Below are 21586 nucleotides of genomic sequence, written 5' to 3'. Positions count from 1 at the left end.
AATATTCATGGAGTATCAAAATTTATGTTGCTAGGTTTTTTCATGGTATCAGCTGAATGTCCAAAGCTCCAAATAATTTTGTAGCTATATATAATTGCTATTATATTATTTAGAATTGTTTGAATTTCAGAAATGGTACCATTTTAGTACATTTTTTCTGTTTGGAAGATGGTTTATGAAACAGTTTTGTGTTGTGAAATGTATTTAATTATTCAAATGTGTGTTCTAAACAGCATAGGATGACCCTTTTCACCTTATAGGTTGCTCATGAATTGATCACTTTGGTTATTTGCTTTTTGTGGTGTATGATTGGTCATCACCTAAGTTGTATGGACTTGTTTCTGCTCCCTGATTGGACTATTGAAGGTTTTGTTTTGTTTTTGTTTTTAACATGTGCAAGTAATATATAGCTAATGCTCTTTTTTGGACAAAAATATCCTGGGTCTCTTGTGGTTATGGACATGTATGTGGGGTGAGATTTGTTTGTTGTGGTCTGCAGGATCAGAGTAAGGCTCTCCACTCTACTTAAGCCCCGTATAGATTGTACAGAGGAAGATGAATGTACAGAGGAAGAAGAACGAATGAATGAAGATGAATGCTGGAGAAAAGGCTGCAGTAGGGATGGCCCAGGTGACCCAATTCTCAAGTGACTTGAGCAGAGTGGCTGTGGCTGGTGTAGTAGACTTGCACATTGGCCTTGGGTTGTGAGGTGAATTTAATCTCTTCCACAAGCCACTTGCATAGAGGCCAATGCTTGGGCCCTGTGTGGATGGAGTGGATTTCACCCACTGGTTTCCATTGGGCAGCATGTGGGTGCAGTGATTTGCTCACGTCGATCTGATTGCCAAATCAGGAATAAAGTTTGTAAAAATACTTTGCAATAAAATATTCTATATAAATGTAAGCTAATAACAGGCATTCATGCATAAATCATAAAATATATTCCAATTAGACAAAAGAGGTATTCATAAAAGAATGTGGATTCATGTAACAAAGTTAGATTTAGATGAGCTACAATGGCTTGGAAAATAGATTTTCATGTCTTCTTAATTACATACCATAAAATGCTTTTACAAGGGAGCTATTGCACAAGTACACAGTGATATTAACTGCATTCCTGCAATTGTAATGCAAAATATCAGTCCCAAACCTTGTTATGAATGACCTCTCTTTTCTTTTAGAAAGATAATGGTCTCATCATGTCCCTGGTGCTGCAAAGAGAGAAACTCCATCTGTAGGAGGGAAAGTTGGCCTGAAGATTAGCTGCAGGCCTTGAACTAGCAGACTCCACTAGTCTGCTTGATTTATTAAGGCAGAATTTAGGATCATCTACAGTAAGAAAAATCAAGTAAAAGTAAGTACAGTTACAAAATGGGAGCATATACAAGTCTTAAGGATTAGGCTTAAGATGCTTGGCATTTCAGGGTCTGGTAACACTGAGTTGTATTTTGGTTGTACTGTGAAGATTGATACTGGTAGGACAGGAGGGGTCATGGTTCAAAACAAATGTTTCAGTTCTGTGTTTTTCTAAACAAAATATAAATACAATCACCAGCAAAATGCAGAGCTCACGGTGAGCAAACTCCCCACATCACAAAGCCGTGGGTATGCACCTGGTAGCAGGAAAAGTTATGTCAGTCAGGGATCGAGTTTCCTTTTAAAGTTTCAAGAGGGTTATTTATAAATAATGAGAGAAATGATTATGAAAAATACCTTTGTCATTTAAAGTAGGGGCCTATCTATTGGGAGACCATTGTTCAGATTTAACTGTGAATATGATTTTTGTGTATATATGTTTGACCTGGCCTACATTTTATTGTAGTGCGGCAGCTTATGTTGTTCTTATGAGTTTCCATTTCGATATTTTGTTTCTGAAAAATGTCCCACGGAGTGAGATTAGGACTCAAACTGTGTTCACTCCTCATTGCTGTTACATCCACAAAACTAGGCCCAGATCCTAATGTAATAATGTGGAAAAATCATGACCTGTTACTTTTTCATATTTATTATGAAAAAGTATTTAAAAAAAACAAGATTCTGTGCAAAATTCTAGAATCATCCTCATTTGTAATCTTGAGACCCAATGCAAATTAATTTTTCTCCACAAAATTGTTTAACAGGACATAGAATCATAGAAGAATAAGACTAGAAGGGACCAGCCATTCAAAACTTTGGGGTGTGAGGAAATCAAAGCTGAGTGTATAATTTATAGTGAAAGATTTATTAGATACATTGAACTTCTCTTGCTTTTGTGAACTGCAAGTTACTTATACTTTTTGAAAAATTACTCATTATTTAGAATTGCGTAGTTTCTATGAAAAATTATTGGTGTGTAGTTTTGACCATGAGCAGTTATCTAAGAGTGCTGGGCATCTAAAATTCAGGCTGTGTTGGTTAATTTTTTTTATTTTGATTTTCCATGATATTGTTTCTGTTCATTTGATGAGGTCCTGATTCAATGTTTAAAATTAAGCACCTGCCCGTGTGTTCTTTTGAATCTGGGCATGAATGAGCAGAACCTTTAGAATTGGTTTTAGGAAAAGTGTAAGCAAAGAAAGCAATCTTGGGGAATCAATGGGATTACTCTTGTGAGTAATGTCAAATGCATAAGTAAAGATTTGCTGGATCTGGCCCATAGCTGTTCAAAAATAGCAGCATATAATCAAGATGAGTACTATTCACAAAGCAATGCTTCCACTTTTCTCTCCTTTACTTTCCCTTTTTGAATGGGATGGGATGTAGGTGGGTAAAATGATGTTTTTTGGCAAAGGGAATAAGAAACTTGACACTGATGGTTCACCTTTCGGAGTAAGTACTACTCACAAGAGGAGGAGAAACCTGTAAGAATTGCCCCACTCCCAACCAAAAAGCAGCAGATTCCAGGGAGGAAGAGAGAAATACCTTGAAGACATGGTGATGAGAATTAGGGAGACTGGGTGGGGGTGTGGGAGGGAGAAGTAGGGGAGGGAGAAGTAGGGGATAAAATGGACAAGACGGAAAATAGGAAGAGAGATGACAATTAACTGAGAGAAGAGAATAGAGAGGAAGGGCAGAGAGATAGGGAAAATCCTCCCTGATGGAAGCAGCCCTTGTCAGTCACTGTGAGAGGAAGAAAACTGACTGAAGAGGTCTGAGTCACCTCAGCTAGGACAGCCAAGGTAGGAAATACGTTGGAGCAGACTGGTGCCACCTAGGATACTGGGGGGCCCTGCCTCAACATAACCAAACTGCAGCTTTTTTATTTTTATTTATTTATTTTTTTTTCTCCCTTGTTCCCCTCATGGACAAAAAAGTAGTGAGTAATTTATGATAATTAGTTACTGAGCTCCTTGACAAATTAGAAGCAGCTTTGGAAAGGGGGTTTTAGTGGAGGAAAATTTCCCCAGCTCTTTCTTCACCCGATATGTACTGTATGACAGAGAGACTGGTGCAAAGTGGTTTTTGGGAATGAGAGGCTCAAGAAAGAGCCTGGTTTTAAGGTTTACAGGGACAGGCATCCTCAGGCACGTTTCAGGAATTGGAGTTATGTAATAGAACAGTTTTTCCCTCTGTGCAGCTTCTGCTTTCTGCTTCTTTTCTTCCTTTCTTTTTTCTGTGTTTTAAGATAAAATCTTTGAATGGCCCTGATCTATGCTATCTGTTGCTTGGAGATTAATGATTCCACAGAGTACATGGCAATGCAGATGAAGATAACATACATTTCATGGTATCTTTAAACTCCAGTAACTGGCTGTGATGCAGGTGATCAGTGTCTTGTATCTATAGAAGTGGGCATCATAAAAGTCTTTCCTTTCCCTAACAATTGCCTTTAAAATGACAAATTAAATGAACTCTGTAAGTATAGTCTTGCAAAGGAATTTTGCTAAAGGCTTCCACTTCATTTTTAAGTCAGGTCATTGTGCTAAAGTATTTCAGCGCTGTGAACTCTGCAGTGCTGAAGCATAATAGGACAGTAAAAGACTTAACACTGAATTTCCTCTCCTTTGTATTTTTCAGTCAGACCCTTAATATCGCCTTAATGTGTGTTTAAATATTTGGCTAAGTAGCATATACCTCTATGCATGTTGTATTCCTCACATTCATTTATCAGTTTCCCTCAATCTCAGTCTTTCTGGAGATGAGTGTGTGTGGGGGGTGAGGCAGGGGTTCACTGAGAAGTTTTTGCACCCCTTCCTCCCTCGCCCCCCCCATTTTTTTTAAGGCTGGGGATGGCTGAATTTTCTCATCCCCACCCCCTACTAATCCCAATGAAAAAGCCTCCATTTCACTTGGGAAAAACAGATTAGTTTAACTCTTGCATTAACCCTATTAGCAATGTGGTTTTTTTGTTTGTTTTTTTTTTAATTAGTGTTGCTTAGCTGGAGTAAAGTTTGGATTTAGTAACGTCATGAAGAGACAGGGAATTTTGCTGCAGCTTCTTGCCTGCACCTATCTCCTTCTCCAGCCACTACACTCTGCTCCTCCCTCTTCCTGCTCAGGCCCCCATCCAGCAAAGCAGGTAAGCACAGCAATATGTAATGGCTTGTGAAGCTTAATTTTGGCCCCATGACTGGAATGCTAGTCAATGATATTTGGAATGGTGAAAGTTAGACTGACACAAACGGAGGGATTTTCTAAAGCACCTAAATGACTTTCAATGCAACTTGTACTCTTAAGTCACTTAGTGATTTTGAAAATTCCACCCTGTACTCTTAGATACCAGCCTGTTTAATGATTTCATTAACCTTTAAGGCCTGATCCTATGAGATGCTGAGGAGTCATAGCTTCCACTGACTCTGAGTTGGGAGTACTTAGCGCCTCTCAGGACTGGGGCCCTAACACTCTGCCTCTTATTTCCTAGCAGGATAAATGCCTTTCAATGGATATGTATGAATGAACTGAACTTCTCTGCATTGACTACCCCATAAAATAGTCAGTGAATGAAGCACATTCATTTTTTGCTGCAGGGAGTGCATTATATTGGTTTCTTGACTTTCAAGCTATTACCAAAATCTCAGCTGTTCTAATTTGCTTTTTTTGAAAGCTGTTAATCTAAATTTCAAAAGAAAAGAGAGATCACTCCTGTTTTGGGCCCCAAGGTTTGGATTTCTCTCCCTGTTGACATGCACCTCAGTGCTTCACACTCTACCTTTAATCTTCTCCTCCTACAAACAATTTTAATATGACTGCTCTTGGGTCCCATATTTATTAGCAGTTCCTCCCACCACACTTTTGTCTCTATATCCTTTAATGGGCTTATAGTGCCCATGTACCCATGTCTGATTCATTTTGACTTTTAAGATGGTGCCCATTTAAACTATGGGTTTAATTGTATTTTGTGTGTGTGTGGTTTTAATCATATTGTACATGTGTCTTTGAGCACCCTGGTGGGATACACTTTGGATATAAAAATAGATCATAATTCTTACACAAGGGAGCTTTCCACAAGCATCATACCAATTCCATAGTCTATTTAATTGCATTTTTATATTTTGATTTCTAATACAAAATCTCCTCAGGATTTGAGTAGCCCATATATTGTATGGAGTTTCCCCTCTCGGCAACAAGATTGTTTTTATTTTCATTTGTTTTGTATCCCTTTTGTTCTTTAATAGTGGTGATGCATTTTGGTTTAATTAAAGTGTTATGAAAAACACAATTCAATTATTTTATTCCGTTCAAACACCCTTCAAGCATCTTGCAAACATTTAAGAAAATGCATTGTTACTAACATATATTGTTTAAATTACCTCTGACTCTCCCCTCCACCCAGCCTCAATATGAAATAAATGAATAATACAGAGTTGTGGGTAGAATATTTTTATTACACTTTAATATATGGAAAAGAATGACTCACAAGTAAAATGAAAGTTCTCCAAAACTCTACATGCTAAAGGCAATAGAAAATATGGCTTTGTATCTCTGTATTGACTTAGTTTAAGTATTATTTTAAATTAACCTGTATTGTGTGGCATAATAACAGTATATGTTAGAAATTGAATGCCATGTAATATGACATGGCCCTGCTTTATATAAACATGTAGCAATAACCAAAGTAGTGTTGTTAGATTTTGTGATACAGTATTAGGCAAACTTCTGATTTATGATTAAAATATTAGATTTCTATTTCACTTGTAGTACATAGAAAATGAAATAAATTTGAATTATATGGACCCTTTTTCCAGAAATCTGTATCAAAACTAAATAAAATTAATTAGACATAAAAGCACTGTGATGAATGGCTATTTTCCTGTTGAGTGAAAAATTGGAGTCAGGTTACAGGTCACACTTTCCAAATACCTGTGGATGAAACAAAGGAAAAAGTGAGTCTTATCTTTCTTTACTTGTTTCAGACTAATGGCCTGATCTTGCAAGATGACATCAGTGGAAGCTGTGAGTCCTCAGCACCATACAAGAGGCAATCGGCATTTTGCAGGATTGGGCCCTAAGAACTCTGTGATCCTTATTCCCATGAGTAGTCCCATTAAAGACCACCAGCATTCATAGCAGTGGCATGACTGGTCCTATGGGCCTCATCCAGGGTTCACTGAACTCAATAAAAAGAATCTCACTGATTTCAGTAGGCTCTGGATTTGACCCAAAGTGCCCACTTTTGCAGTCTTAGTCCGGCAAAACTCCCATTAATTTAATGGTAGCTTTGCTTGAGTAAGGACTACAGGAGTGAGCCCTAAGCAATGCATTTCTTTAAGAAGGAACCTCTAACAAATTCATATTGATTCTTGTAATTGAATAAATAGGCGTGTGCTAAATATTGTTACTCCCATGACAAGAAATTATAATAAATGTATTAACATGAGACAAACATTCAGCTACTGTATCTGAGTAAATATTATATAAATTGTTACACATTACTATTAATAAGCATTTTTCTACCCTTAGAATTTCACAATTAACCTGTTTGTTTATACCAGGTACTTACTATGCTTTCATTTTTTTTCCCCACATGCCTCCCAAAGATGCTTTGTAGAGTGAGTGGTGGAGTACCTCAGTCGCCCCATTTTCCCATGCCCTATGCCTCTTTAGTTCCAATTCTCAAAGAAGTATATGCATAGGAAAAAGGAACAACGAGCAGAATCAAAAGAAATCCAACAGTTGGCAAGGAAACCTAAAGTGTAAACACATATGTTAATGAGAATAAAAATCAGTAATTACCCTTGAAACAGTATCTGTTTTCTTGAAATATCCCCCAATGGATACAGGTTAGAACAGTGGTTAAAACACAAGAAAGTGATGACTAAATATATCAAGCATCAATATTGTTTTAACAGTATTCAGTATATAGAAAATGAATCAATTTAAGTTAGTATCTTTAAAAACAAATAAAATATGGAGTCTGCAGAAGGAAAAAGTCAATAACAATAATTTCTCCACAAATCATCTAAAGATGAATTTCAGGTCATTAACAAGACAGCATTCTCATTAGCATGAAGTCAGAATTATTGTACAATACTAAAGTTTTGTTTGATTGTATAAAGCCATTAGATAAGTAAAACAAACATAAGAGAGTTAGAAAAAACGTTGTATGTAAACTGCAAAGTACTGTAAAGCCTTCTCTGCAAACAACAAATAAGACTTACCTGATTAGCCCTCTGAAGCTCTGTCTGCATCAACTTCTTTTTCATCAGCATTTATGCCTTGCTCAAGACCTTGAAGAAGTATGGACAATACAGTGTAGCTGTTTTCATAAGTGATAATCAGCTTGCCCCTTGCCAAGGACTCTGGTGCACCTGCAGGTTGGGTGCACAAAAGCATTGCTTAGTAAAAGTGCTGAAAACTTGGAAAAGGATCACTTGTGGGCCAGGGGAGGTATGTAAGGGAGTGCAACTGACAAAAGGAATGATTAGAAGAGATGGCCTGAGATGTGCAGTGAGGATGAGAAGTTATCGCTTGTTTTTTCTTTCACATACGTCAATGGGTTGGAAAATGTAAACCTGGGAGAGAACTTTTCGTTCTGGAAAGTTGCACTACATTTTTTTCCCCTTGTCGTTTTTTTTTTTTTTTTAAATCTCTATCAATGTCCTTCACTGCAAACATGGCTTTAGTGAGGAGATATCAAGGTCTGTGTACAAGGCTTTTCCCTGCTTATCCAGGCACCGGCGAGGCTCCCCTACTGGGTACCAAGGCTGAGAATTCTCTTTCACCATATTTAATCCTTATTGCTAACAAATGCTTTAACCATTTGTTTTCTAGTTGCTTCTTTTCCTTCAGCATGTTCCAACACTTTCTTGATCTTTTTACTCCATCAACTGTTTCCTAAATGTGCCATATTATGGACATATGATGAAATAGATCTTCTTGCAGTTAGAGGAAGGCTGGGTGAACTAATTCAAAGTGGATCAGAATGCCACAGCATCTGCAGTTTTCCTCACATACTAAGTAACCACAATACTAATTGTTATGTGCTGCTGAAGATTGACTGTTGTAGTTCACTGAGATGCACTGTTTCAGCTGCTGAGGATTTGTTGGTGTTCACAAGAGTGGGACTTTTCACTTGTGCACATGAACAACAATTCAGATGAAAGGTCCACAATGAAGTCAATAGGTCTGCTCACTTTTGAGTAGAGTTATTCGTGTGCCTAAGAGTTTGCAGGATCAGAACCTTAAGGTTGCAATTTATAAAGGGTACTGAATGTTTGTGTAACCCACACACCTCTTAGGTGTGGTGTTCTGTCACCTCTAGTGGCACCAAGACCACTGAGAGAGAGAGAGAGTTAAATGAGTTGCTCTAGAGCCTTAGCTAAGAGCCACCTTGTTTTTAGCTCATGCCGTACAGGCTCATGCACTAAGATCCAGAGGTCACAGCCCTCTGACGAACAGGGTCTGTGGGCATTACACTTGTATATCAGGGAAGTACCTAATGCATCTAACCTATAGCTCTTCTCTTTGGGTCAGATTCTGCAATTTTTGCTCAAACAAAGCTCCCATTACTTCAGTTGCAAAGCACTAGGCCCTTTGTTAGTGTGTTTTGCCCAGGAAGGTAAGTATACTTTACAATTTGGAAGCAATTTTTTAGCATGAGCCACTCATACAAGTCAGAATGACTATTTTTTTCAACCCCAGAAATATTAAAAAGTCCCAATCTCTTGTGATCTCTGGGCTCAGTTACTGAACAGCACTCTGATCGGGGTTTCCCTTGAAAGCTACACACAGGCTGCAGCTAGTGCAGCCTAACTTTCTAATGTCTCTAAGGACTAGTTATGCGAGTGCTTTATGAGCAGCTTGGTGGTCTCTAGCTCAGTGAGTGCACTTCAAAGTCCTACAAAGCCACATGCATGTACTTAACTTCATGCACACAAATAGACCAGTAAGGTTAAGCATGTGCATAAGTCTTTGTAGGATCATAACCTCAAGCTGTTGTTTAAAAACAAAAAACCTACTATCTAGGATCAGTATATCTGAGGGAATGTCTGATGTTCTAACTCCCATCATGGCACTTAAAGTCAGTGAGGCTAGAATTGCTGATGATCCCATGATATATTCTCCAGAAGGCAGAGCACATACAGCTTTGGAATGCTTGTCTCAGCTTTATGCCAGAGCTCATCTGTGAGCTGAGGTCTTTCATGGAATGGAGGAAGACACTTTTATTTCACTTCTGGTGTGTGTGTGTGTGTGTGTTGATAAGGGTTTATTTATGGGTAAAGGGACATTTTTTGCTTGGGAAGTGTGTTTTATTTTTATTATGACGTGCTTTACACTGTCCTACTGTAGATTTTGTCTGAAACCACATTGCCATTTAACCCTTGTGGTTTTAAGGTGTTTTGGCGGGTTATCAGCATGAGCGCACATAAATACAATGTTGTGTAGTGTTATGAGGGAAAAGGAGCTTTTGGTTTGTTTTCCAAATCCATGTTGAATGTTGCTGTGCTGCTTTCCAAATAGTTTGTGAGATATGAAGACGTTCATTGCTAGGTCACTGGTTCTAGCTTCAGGAAATACTGCACAATCACAAGTGCAGGCAACAATTTCTAACACAAGTACACGGATGGATTGTGCTTTGAGGGTATGGAAGGCTGACACAAGGCCCTCTGCACCACGTAAGCCCTGCAGTGAGGTTGTGCTGGTGAGGAATAGGCTACATTCAAAACTCCAAAGCGCTGCCGCGGGAGCGCTCCCGCGGAGCGCTTTGAAGTGCGAGTGTGGTTGCAGCGCCAGCGCTGGAAGAGAGCTCTCCCAGTGCTGCAGGTACTCCACCTCCGCGAGGGGATTAGCTTACAGCGCTGGGAGCACGACTCCCAGCACTGGGGCACTGTTTACACTGGCGCTTTACAGCGCTGTAACTTGCTGCGCTCAGGGGGGTGTTTTTTCACACCCCTGAGCGAGAAAGTTGCAGCGCTGTAAAGCACCAGTGTGGCTAAGGCCTATGATGTGACTGTTTGTTTCCTGTATGCTTTGGAGGGGAATTCCATGCCAGTTTCAAATATGCTGGTGCATAGGGGATATTGTAGGGCAGGCTGGAGCAATACTCTGGGATCTGCAGTTACGCAGATCTAATAACTCTGCCTGGCGGGTATAGAACAGCAATGCCCATTATTCCACCTATATTCTAGAACAGTGGCTTGTTAAGAGCAGAACAACATTTTCCCTTGGCTTTATTGAATGTGTGAATCCTTTCTCCCTTAGTCTCCATGGAGATCCCCTTACATAGCCCAATTACTAGGGGGTTCATTGAGCGGGAGGATACATTTCACCTTAATGAAACTATCCTTTAAAAGTAACCTGTATTGCCTTATTTATCAAGAGATTATTCAGTAGCCTACCATATTCTCAAACTGGTAGGCTCATGATAAATTCCAATCTAATCTCCAGCATTATCTTTGAATAGTCTGATGTTCTAAGTAGTTGCGAACGGGGAACAGGAATTATTCCCTAGTTAATATGTGAACCCTCCCTTTTGATGTTGCCTGATAGCAATTGTTAAATGTATTTATTTGCAATGCATTCAAATGCTGTCAATGAGTGGATTAGTGCTGGCTATCTTAAATATTTGGTGCTGCATAAAACTGAAGAGATTGGATTTCCAAAAATGGATACTGATCCTGCTCCCATTAAAGTCAATGACCAAACACCCATTGACTTCAGTGGAAGCAGGATCGGGCCCCGTATGTCCAAACTGGGTCAGAGGTTGAATCCCCAATTGTCAAGGAGGCATTCTGGAAAACCTATAGGTCTTCTCCACCTCCATGGTCCGTCATTCTGTATGGTATGTACAGTGGAGCACACCTTCTTTTTAGATAGAAGTGAGTCAGTTTGCTGCTGAAAAAAGTTGGCTAAGGTGACTTATTTATTTATTTTTAAAGAGAACTTTTTGGTTTTCCAGTTACTGGAAATGCAAATATGATAATTATACAGGACTTGTATTGAATTTGCCCAGGCTAATGAACCTGGCAAGTTCAGCTTAAAAATTGTAGAAGTCTTTATACATTTCCTTTTGCTCCCCAGAGATGATCTCTTGATTGTAACTATTAATGTTCTCTCTGTGACTAATTTACAGGCCAGTAACAATGTATATAACAAGGGAGCTTGTGTGGAAAAAACTTTCCACGAGTTTAAAGGGACAGTTGAGGATGGCCATCCAAACTAAGCATATAATTCATTGTGTCCTTCTGTCAGTCCCTTTGAGCTTCTAACCATTTGACCAGCCCTTTTTTAATGTTAACCAGATAAATTGCTCTATTCTGGGTTGCCTATCTAAAACAAACACTTGTGCCCTGTCCCTCTATGCATGGATGTTCGTGAACAGCTGCAGCAGAGAGAGGGAGAGCTCACAGGGAAATAACTCTTGCAGCTGACATAGACGTCTTGGACTGATCCTCCACCAACCACATGATTTATAGGGGTTGAGGCCACAATTGTGGTTGGGATATGATTCAATGGGGCCAGGAGGCCAGCTGGAGGAGGGTAATTAGGCTGGAGGTATAGTTCTTAGAAACTGGAAATCAAGCAGCAGTTGGGGTGCTTGGGTCAATATATGATTTATAGACCCTGAGAGGAGACAGCTGGGAAAATCAGGTAGGGGCCAGGTTTCTAGGAGAATATTTTTCAGAAAACTCCATCTTGTAAAGAGCACGTGGTCAGGCATTGTGCTTCTCTAATGAATATCCCTAACATTCTTGACACAGTGGTGATATCAGAGCTTCTAGTGTCCCACCTGAGATTAGATTAAGGTCCCCAGTTGAGTTAAAGGTTGGGAGAGTGTTCACCCATGAGTGCCCTTTCCATGTTGGTGCCCAGGTGGAGGAGGAGGATGGAGCAGCTTGTTCTTCTGAAAGGTATATGAATACCCTCCTCTGATGTTTTTCACTCCTGGGCTCCTTTTCTGGGTGCTCACTGAAGTGGACTATTAACAGAAAAGGGGTATCTGTATGCCCCACAGTGGATGCAGTTGCATCATACAATGTCCCTCTTCTCTGTCATATTCCTTTTTCTTTCCCTAAATATGCAATGGAATGAATTATCATTCCTCTTAATGCAGGTGTGTTTCTGAGAGGGATTGAAAATGTTAGTAGAATGATCTCTTAGTGATCTTTTCTCTTTGATGCTTGTCTTTACCTTGACTAACTTAACACCTGTTAAAAGCAGTGTTGTTTCTCTACACTGGACTTTTAAATTGTGTTAGCTAATACATGCAAATATCACAACTTGAAAGCAATAGTCATTCTCCATCCCTCTGCTGCCTTCAACAGGGTGGTTCAACCTCTCTCCTTGGGCATCCAAAATTCTGTCCTCTCCTGATCCTCCTACTTGGGTGATCATACTTTCAGCATTGCCTTCAGTGGTTCCTCTCCCTCTTTCTGTAGGTGTCCCTCAGCCTTCTGTTCTTGGTCCCTCCATTTTCCCCCCTAAATTTATTCCCCTGTTTTTTTGTGTTTTCAGTTATGTATATGCTGACAATTCTCAAAACTACAATATATGATGCCTCAGTACACACCCTAACTCCATATTTATATGCACATTGTAAATCAGAGTTGTACCTATGCTCACTCTTTCAAATCTGGTCATATATATTATTTTCTTATAGAACCACTGGTTTACATTGAACTTTATGGACAGAACAGACCTACAAAGGTGGAGGGGTGGTGGTGGAATGAGGCATGCATGAAAGACAAATTATCTAATTAAAATTGTTTAGGTTTGCCTTGATGCTCATAGGCTCCAGTTGTATTGTCCAGCTTAGATTGTAAACACCCTATGGCAGAAACGTTTTGTCACTTTTTATTTCCATCTGGCAACGTTCTGCCAAGTTCTTAAATAGATGCTTAACTTTTTAAGAATAAGTCCCACTGAAGTCATTGGGGCTACTCACTTGCTTATACCAGTGCATAGGGGCTTTGCTAGATTAGGATCTGTGAGAATTTATGCCAGTGAGAAATGCATTGAATGAAAAAGGATTTATATTTGTATTATTTCTGAAAAAAAGGACGTAATAATACCAGTGTATTTGCATAAATTTTTTCCATGTTTTAAAAACAAGGAGAAGTAGGAAGTTCACCTTGCAAGTTGGTTCTGATAACGGGTACAAGACACATAGTTTTCCCACTCTTCTTTCCTACTAAATCATCTTAAATTGCAGCTACACAAAATGTACCCAAATATTTGAAACATAAACAGAAAAATATGCCAGTGACATAAATGCTGACGGTCTAAAGGTCGGGAAGAAGAGTCAGTGTATTGTGTATCTGAAATAACAAAGTTGGCAAACATTTTAAGTGTGAAAAGAATGCAAGATAAAGCGGGTGTCCTTCAAGTCTGTATCTTTCTCGACCAAACAGGGTGAACAAAGTTGACTGTGTGCAAGCTGCAGGAAGCAGCTTGTTACAAAGTGAACTGGAATGAACAAATATGCAGGGGCCTGATTCAAAGTCCATTTTAGTCATAGAAAGAGTCCTATTGACTACAATGCACTTCTGATCAGGCCCCAAACCCTTATTACACTTGTTCATTTTCCACTATTAGTGAGAACGTATGTTGCTGTACCAGTGTTTTACGTATCATAACTCAACAGTTAGTCCAAATTCAACATAGCTACAAGATTTGATGTCCTAAAACGAGAATTAGGAGGCAAATTAGCACCTCTGTTTCGTTTTATACAATGCCTGTCACAGTGGAATCTAAGCATTGCACAAAACTAAAGAGCATAAATGTCCAGAAGAAAAGGGTGGATTTCTCTGTTTCTCTTTGCAGGGGAGTGGGGCTTTCTTTTAAAGACCATCTGCTCTGGTATATGTTTTTTATTTGAAAGGGGTGTTTTTACTAAACACAGCCAGCTTGGGCTCATTCTAATCTCTTCTGGCAAAAAGCCCCACTGCTATGGTTCTCTATTCTCAGAGCTCAGTAGTAGGAAACTTGTTCTATGCAGGAGCTGGATCCCTGTAGAGTATAGTTGTCTTGAGGATGCAGAGGATAAGGTGGTCTGTGGGGCACTTATCATAGAACTGGAAGGGACCTCGAGAGGGCATTTAGTCCAGTCCCCTGCACTCAAGGCAGGACTAAGTATTATCTAGAGACCATCCCTATGTCTCAGCCTATTAAATATCTTGAAGATTATCTAAAGGAGAACATGGAAGAAATTAGGCCCTAATTCTGCAAATTCTTTAAATCCACAGTGAAGACAACCTGGGCTGTTACTTGGGAGTCGCCCATCCACCCAGGCAAACCACTCACCTGGGCTAGTTGGCCTGTTATTGGCTATCCGCTAAATCCTGAGTGCTGCTTACACTTGAGCTGGTAGCCTGTCCATTTTTTCAGCAAAGGCTTAGCTTAAACCACTTGAGAGCTGATAGTCCTCTATTGTCTTCCCCCAGTTCCTCCCATTGCCCAGAAGGACAAATGAGTTCTCCCACTATTCACTGTGAAAAAATCATAGAGCAGCTCTGCTTACTGCAGTGCTAAGGCCCACAGGATATGGTCCCAGATAGACAAGTGACTACAGCATCAGTGTGGATGCACTGGTGTCTGACTTTGGAGTGTGGCTGCTCTTACCCAAGTGCCAATCCCCCAGGCTAATTTGGTAGTGAAGACCCTTACATATATGTAACTTTATAAACTTGAGTAGTCCCATGACTTCAATGAGACTACTCACATGTTTAAAGTTAAGCATGCAGTTCTTTTTAAAAGGTACATATGTAACCAATTAACTTATTTAGCACATACCTTTCATTTTGGCTGTAAGTTTGCAGTTACTTTGTACTGGAATTCATGACCTGAATGTGACCATGGTGGCAGGGGAGGTCCCAAGTGTCCAGAATTAAAACTCACAGACCGAGTTTATGGAAATATTAAAGACAGAAACTTCTACGGGCAGACCCTCAGCTGGTGTAAATTGTCATGACTCTATTGAATTCAGTGGAGCTCTGGCAATTTGCAACAGGTGAGGATCTGTACCCTAGTATCTTAATATAATGAGTTGGCAAGTATCAGTCCTTGACCAGGCAAAACCGCAAATAACTTCAAATAAGACTTTTGTTTCATTATAGTCAGGACTAGCAGGTGTTGGCTACAAATTACAATTATTGGTGGAAAAATTTTAAAAAAGGGACAGATTAGATGTGGTTGAGAAATGTGTAGATCCTCATGAAAACTATCAGAACCACTTTGTCAGCATATCTTTGGACTTTCTCACATCATTTCTGGCACTTCAGGTTTCCTATCAGTCTGGAAATAGATGGATTTTATTTTCCCCCCCATGCTATTTTGGCCCTCTTAATTGAACTCCAGGACAGACAGACATGGCAAGTGTGGATGTGTGTGAAAAATATTGGGAAAATTGTAATTAATCATTTCCATAACCTTCCAGAAAGATTCCCTTTGAGCTTACACCTAAAAATGAATAGCATTGTGGGAGCCAGGGCTTCCATACTTTTTTATGTAGTGATTTGCTAAATCCTTAATAAGCATAAACAAATTCCTGCACTTCAAAGATCAGTCAGAAGAAAATGTGTTCAACAAGCCAAAAGTCCCAAGCAAATCATTGGTATTTGAATAATATGAGAACTTCAAAGGCCTGTCCATATCTGTGTTACAGGCCAGATCACCAACTGGTGTAAATCAGCAAACCTCACCTGGCCTCACTGTGGCTACGCTGATTTATAGCAGCTGAGGATCCGCCCCTACAACTTTCAAACTGTGTTGAGGAAAGAACCACTTTTGAACTGTGCTATTCATGGCTTAAATGTATTCTACAGACTTTTAGAACTGTTTGGCAATTTGTGCAAATCCTGATAGTGGGTATTTCCAACATAGATTTGTTGACAGGGGTTTACAAAGCTATTGCCTACAGTAAACAAGGTGGGTGAGGTAATGTCTTTTATTGGACCAACTTTATTGGAAGTTGGTCCAGTAAAATATACTACATCATCCACCTTGTCTCTCCAATATCCTGAGACCGAGACAGCTACAACTACATTGCCTACAGTAGATCTTTTTAGAAAAAAACAAAAGATAAGTGGAACTGATTTAGCATTTATGAGATTTTTTTTAACTGTTAAATAGGCTGGGTGCAGACTCCAGATGAAAATTATGTAGCTGCCACAAACTGGCATGACTTCCTGCAATATAGCTCACTGCCATCCTCTTATCCTTGTGGTTTTCTTTATGGTTTTCCTCTGCATTAGTGGTAAAATTATTATCATCGTAGAGGCAAATTCTGTATCTAACTCCATGAATGGACCCACTGATTTTAATAGGAGTGTTTGAGGAGTAAAGTAATGCTCAGCATTAATAAAGGTGGCATAATTTGGCCCTTAGGATATTTCTCTCAAGAACAGAGAAATAACAATCCTAAAGAGTTCACAGATCCTCAGTTGGTGTATATTTGCATACCTCTTTGACATCATTGGAGCTACACCTATTTACAGCTGCTGAGGATTGGGCCTTAAAGTCCCAATCCTGTAAAAAATTATATATGCTTGATATTTTAAAAGAGAATAGTCTATTTATTTCAATGAATAATCTGTTGATTTCAATGTGACTAGTCACAGGAGTAAAGTTAAGAATTGCATATTTTTTGCTAGATAAAGTCTGTAAATGAAACTTACTGGTTTATTCTGTGTCAACAGACATCAAAATATCACCCAAGGAGAATTTTCTTCAATCCTATTTATATGACCGTTACGGCATCTGAACATTTTTGACCAATGGCTTATGCAAAACTACTTCAATTTTAATTAGTCAGAAATGTTAATAGCTCTACCTAGAATACTGCCTAAAGAGATATTTAAGATATTATTCTTCACAACAATCTGACTAGCTTTGATGAAGTAACCTACAAGTTTTCTACAAGTGATCTTTCTTTGAAAAGTTACAGTTACCTTTAAAAATACTGTAGACAGAAAAATCCAAACTGGTGGCCTTGAAGAGAGATGAAAAGTTCACATAGTGTTGGTGCATGTTACTGATATCAAACAAGCTGAGAAAGAAATTAATAAGGAGACAGAATTATCTTCTGATTTTGCAAGAGGGAGTGACAGCAAAATGAACCTTGAGAAATGTTTGGAGAATATTCTAGTGAAAACAGTGACACAATGTTAGAGTTTTATGGTTATGAAGAGGCCAAGAGTTTTTAACTAATTGTGGGTGTCTGCCTTTCATATCCTGCACTTTTATAGCATGGTACTGCAGATTTTCAAAATGCAAAAGCTTCCCACTTTCTATAGCCTAGACACTGTGTTTAAAATTTCAGGGACAAGTAGCATGCCACCTAAGTTTTGTCTGTGAATACTGTTTGTGTTTAGGCACCCTAAACACAAAGAATCCCAGATCACTGGTCACATTGTAAACTGCCACATTTTCCGCCCCTGTGCAACCCAGAGCAGCCAGGTTTATTATGGGTCCCTTCTAAGCCACCACACTTAGAAGGGGCCCATAATGACTACATGCAGCACAGAGGGGTATGGTTATGAGGGCTCTTTGCTCCCCCCCCCCTCGCTCTCCTGGGACGGCAGCAGTTCTGTGACTCCCAGCATGCAGCTGCCCCCAGAAACCCTGATGCCCAGTTCTGGGCTCCTGGGCATCATCTCGATCCTGCAGGTTCACGCCTACAGGGTGTGTGTGTGTGTGTGTGTGTGTGTGTGTGTGTGTGTGTCCCCTCTCAGCTGCCATCAGGCCAGTGTAAGAGAGGCTGGTTGTCTGAGGCCCCTGGGGCTGGGTGGGGGGCAATGACAGTGGGACTGGCTGTGACTCTGTGTGTGTGTGTGTGTGTGGGGGGGGGGGGGGAGTAGGAGAACCAAGGTGGGGGGGGTAGAGGAAGGGAGGGAAGAGTCTGGGTTGAAGGTGGGGGTTGGCTCTGTGGGGGGGGAGGCAGAAGAAGGGAGGGAGGTGACAGCCCTGGGGTGAAAGTGGGTGGGGGTGGGCACTGGGCAGTAGCAGGGAGATTGAGGAAAGACCCCTTGTGTGAAGGTGCAGGATAATTGTATGCGGGGGGGGGGACAGGAGCGGGGCAGAGGGAGGAGAGCCCAGGTGTGAAGGTTGAGATAGAGGCTTGAGGTGGATTGTGGTAGCCTTGGTGGTAAAGTGTGTGTGTGTGTGTGTTTCAGTGGCCCTTTCTCCCTGCAAATAATGGGCAGCAGCAATTTTCCTCCCCATACTTCTCCCCAGTAACTTTACTGTTTCACTTGAAGTCATGACGGGGATGGTGAGGCAAAGGGAGAAACAGGCTAAAGAAAGTAACTTTTAAAAGAGTTTGGTAAATATTATTGGACCAAAGTAGAAAACCCAGCATTCATAAATACATTTTTTGAATGTAACTTTGGGTGGAAGAGTTGGTGGTGGGGAGATGCAGGTGCAGCTCCACTGACTGCTAGATTCAGGCTTAAGATGTCTCATAAATGTGCTAGTTAAGCACTTGTGTTCAGGGACCCAAGCCAGCCCTGAGTGCTTAAACAAAAAAGACAAAACTAAATAGCAACTCTCTCCCACACAAATAAACCAAATTCAAGAATATTCTGGATATATAGTTTGTTCTCTAGGGGCTGAGTGGAGGTCTAAATCAAGTGTGGCTTCAAATATCTTATTTTGTTTTTGAATAAAGGTTTTCATCCCCATCCCAGCAGTACCGGGTATGCTACGGCGTCCTCGTGCCGGGCCCACACTCGGAAGTGACCCATAATGACTACATGGGGGACCACAGATACGTTTTTTACATCTTAGTAGGTCTAGATAAACATTAGGTGGAAGCCAAATTTTTAAAAAATCATGTGACAATGACCTGGCAGAGCCTTTACTTAAATTAAATGTTAAAACCAGTGCACCTTTTTGGTCACTATGCATGATTTCTCAATTTTTAAAAAACTGGGTTTTTAAAGTGTGTCTTCTCTGTGTTTATCAGCTAAATTCTCTTCAAATATTGGGTGCTCCTAATTTCCAATCCAAAAGCAATGAATTATGGAATAATTTGGCACATAATTACAATCCCTGTTCTGCAGAGCACGAAATTCTAGAGTAATTAATCAATAATTATTTGGTGAAAACAAAAGCTGAAATCTCTTTTAAAAAAAAATAAATTAGGATTTTATGTTAAGTATTTTGGGGAAAGAAAACAAGCACTTGCTTTCTCCCCTAATACACAATTCTTCCACTGCAAGTTATTGGTATGTCTACATTGAATATTAAGTTGTGTTTTCACATGTTATTAGTTAATTATAACAACTATAAATTCAGCTGTAGGCAGGATAGTGGAAGGCTTCAGCCTACAGTTAAACACAACTGGGATAAACATCTATGTAGGGCCTATGTTAGAATCGGCAAACATTAAAACGCAACTAAGGCAAAGACATTAAAAAGTGGCTAGTGATTTTAGACGTCTCAACTGCAGATATCTTCTGAAAATCAGGACCTTTTAAGGTGCTGGTCCAGCATTTTCTGAAAATCCGGTCTCACTAAAGAGTTTCTAGGTGAAAACCCAAAAAGTGAGACCCCCCAAATCATTAACTTTTGTTCAAGTGGGTATATGTGCTAGGAGAAGCTAATGTAAGTTATACCCATTCTGTGGCAGCTGAAATAGAACTTCTCAGCAGAATGGCTAAGATCCAGTGTTTGGGTTTTCTCTTTCCTAGACTCCTCCTTCAGAGACATCCTCAAACTTCAAGTTCAGCTCTGTTTGTTTGAATTTTGGGTTAAAATATTATTCTGGGTTGGGTAGAATAGAATCAAAAATATATTTGGACTAGGGCAGAGCTCTCGTTCAGGCCAGATAGCTGGATTTGAAGAAAATCCCCTCCAATTTATTAAATAAACTAGAATACACTTAAATACAAAAGCTACCACACTTGGCAGTCAAATACATGTGATTTATGTAGATCTATGATTTCACCAGTTGTTTCAAGGTTAATTTTCTTTCTTCCGGGACTTTTAAAGAAAACCTTTGTCAATGAACTACAGTGAGAACCTTTCCCCTTTTGAGGACGGGGGAGGAAAGTTGATAATGAAGACTGAACTATGAACACTCCCCTCCATCCATCTGGTAAGTGGTGAGGAATTTTACCATTCAAATGAAAAAACAGTTTTTGTTTTTTGTTTTTTTTTCCTCACAGCACTTGCCAGGCTTCTACACATTATTAAAACACATGGAGAATGTTGGAGTGATGAGTTTGTGTAAGGAGGAGGGAGGGCAGTAGGGGACAACAGGTGGGACAAGTTAGGGCAACAGTACGTTTAACAATAAATATTAAGTATCAGAGAGGTAGCCGTGTTAGTCTGAATCTGTAAAAAGCAACAGAGGGTCCTGTGGCACCTTTAAGACTAACAGAAGTATTGGGAGCATAAGCTTTCGTGGGTAAGAACCTCACTTCTTCAGATTCTTACCCACGAAAGCTTACGCTCCCAATACTTCTGTTAGTCTTAAAGGTGCCACAGGACCCTCTGTTGCTTTTTACAGATTCAGACTAACACGGCTACCCCTCTGATACCTAATATTTATTGTTAAACGTATTGTTGCCCTAACTTGTCCCACCTGTTGTCCCCTACTGCCCTCCCTCCTCCTTACACAAACTCATCACTGCAACATTCTCCATGTGTTTTAATAATGTGTAGAAGCCTGGCAAGTGCTGTGAGGAAAAAAAAAACAAAAAACAAAAACTGTTTTTTCATTTGAATGGTAAAATTCCTCACCACTTACCAGATGGATGGAGGGGAGTGTTCATAGTTCAGTCTTCATTATCAACTTTCCTCCCCCATCCTCAAAAGGGGAAAGGTTCTCACTGTAGTTCATTGACAAAGGTTTTCTTTAAAAGTCCCGGAAGAAAGAAAATTAACCTTGAAACAACTGGTGAAATCATAGATCTACATAAATCACATGTATTTGACTGCCAAGTGTGGTAGCTTTTGTATTTAAGTGTATTCTAGTTTATTTAATAAATTGGAGGGGATTTTCTTCAAATCCAGCTATCTGGCCTGAACGAGAGCTCTGCCCTAGTCCAAATATATTTTTGATTCTATTCTACCCAACCCAGAATAATATTTTAACCCAAAATTCAAACAAACAGAGCTGAACTTGAAGTTTGAGGATGTCTCTGAAGGAGGAGTCTAGGAAAGAGAAAACCCAAACACTGGATCTTAGCCATTCTGCTGAGAAGTTCTATTTCAGCTGCCACAG

General features: G+C 39.7%; 2 long non-coding RNA genes across 7 annotated transcripts in view; one reads left to right on the top strand and one right to left on the bottom strand.

Moving 5' to 3' along the window:
- Positions 1 to 2966: 2966 nt before the first annotated feature.
- LOC117879945 overlaps positions 2967 to 21586 on the top strand; it is an 86673-nt gene continuing 68053 nt past the window's right edge. For all 6 annotated transcript variants that reach the window (XR_004646436.1, XR_004646433.1, XR_004646434.1 and 3 more), the window contains exons 1-2: positions 2967 to 3158; positions 4349 to 4498. This is a non-coding gene — a long non-coding RNA (uncharacterized LOC117879945). The remainder of the gene's footprint in view (positions 3159 to 4348; positions 4499 to 21586) is intronic.
- On the bottom strand, positions 6147 to 7571 carry LOC117879944. The gene is made up of 2 exons (XR_004646430.1): positions 6920 to 7571; positions 6147 to 6279 (listed from the first exon to the last, which is right to left on the bottom strand). It is a non-coding gene; the product is annotated as an uncharacterized LOC117879944 (long non-coding RNA).

The sequence above is a fragment of the Trachemys scripta genome, chromosome 7, assembly GCF_013100865.1.
Source record: "Trachemys scripta elegans isolate TJP31775 chromosome 7, CAS_Tse_1.0, whole genome shotgun sequence".
In the NCBI taxonomy this organism is placed as follows: Eukaryota; Metazoa; Chordata; order Testudines; family Emydidae; genus Trachemys; species Trachemys scripta.
This window is presented reverse-complemented; position numbering and strand designations above follow the sequence as displayed.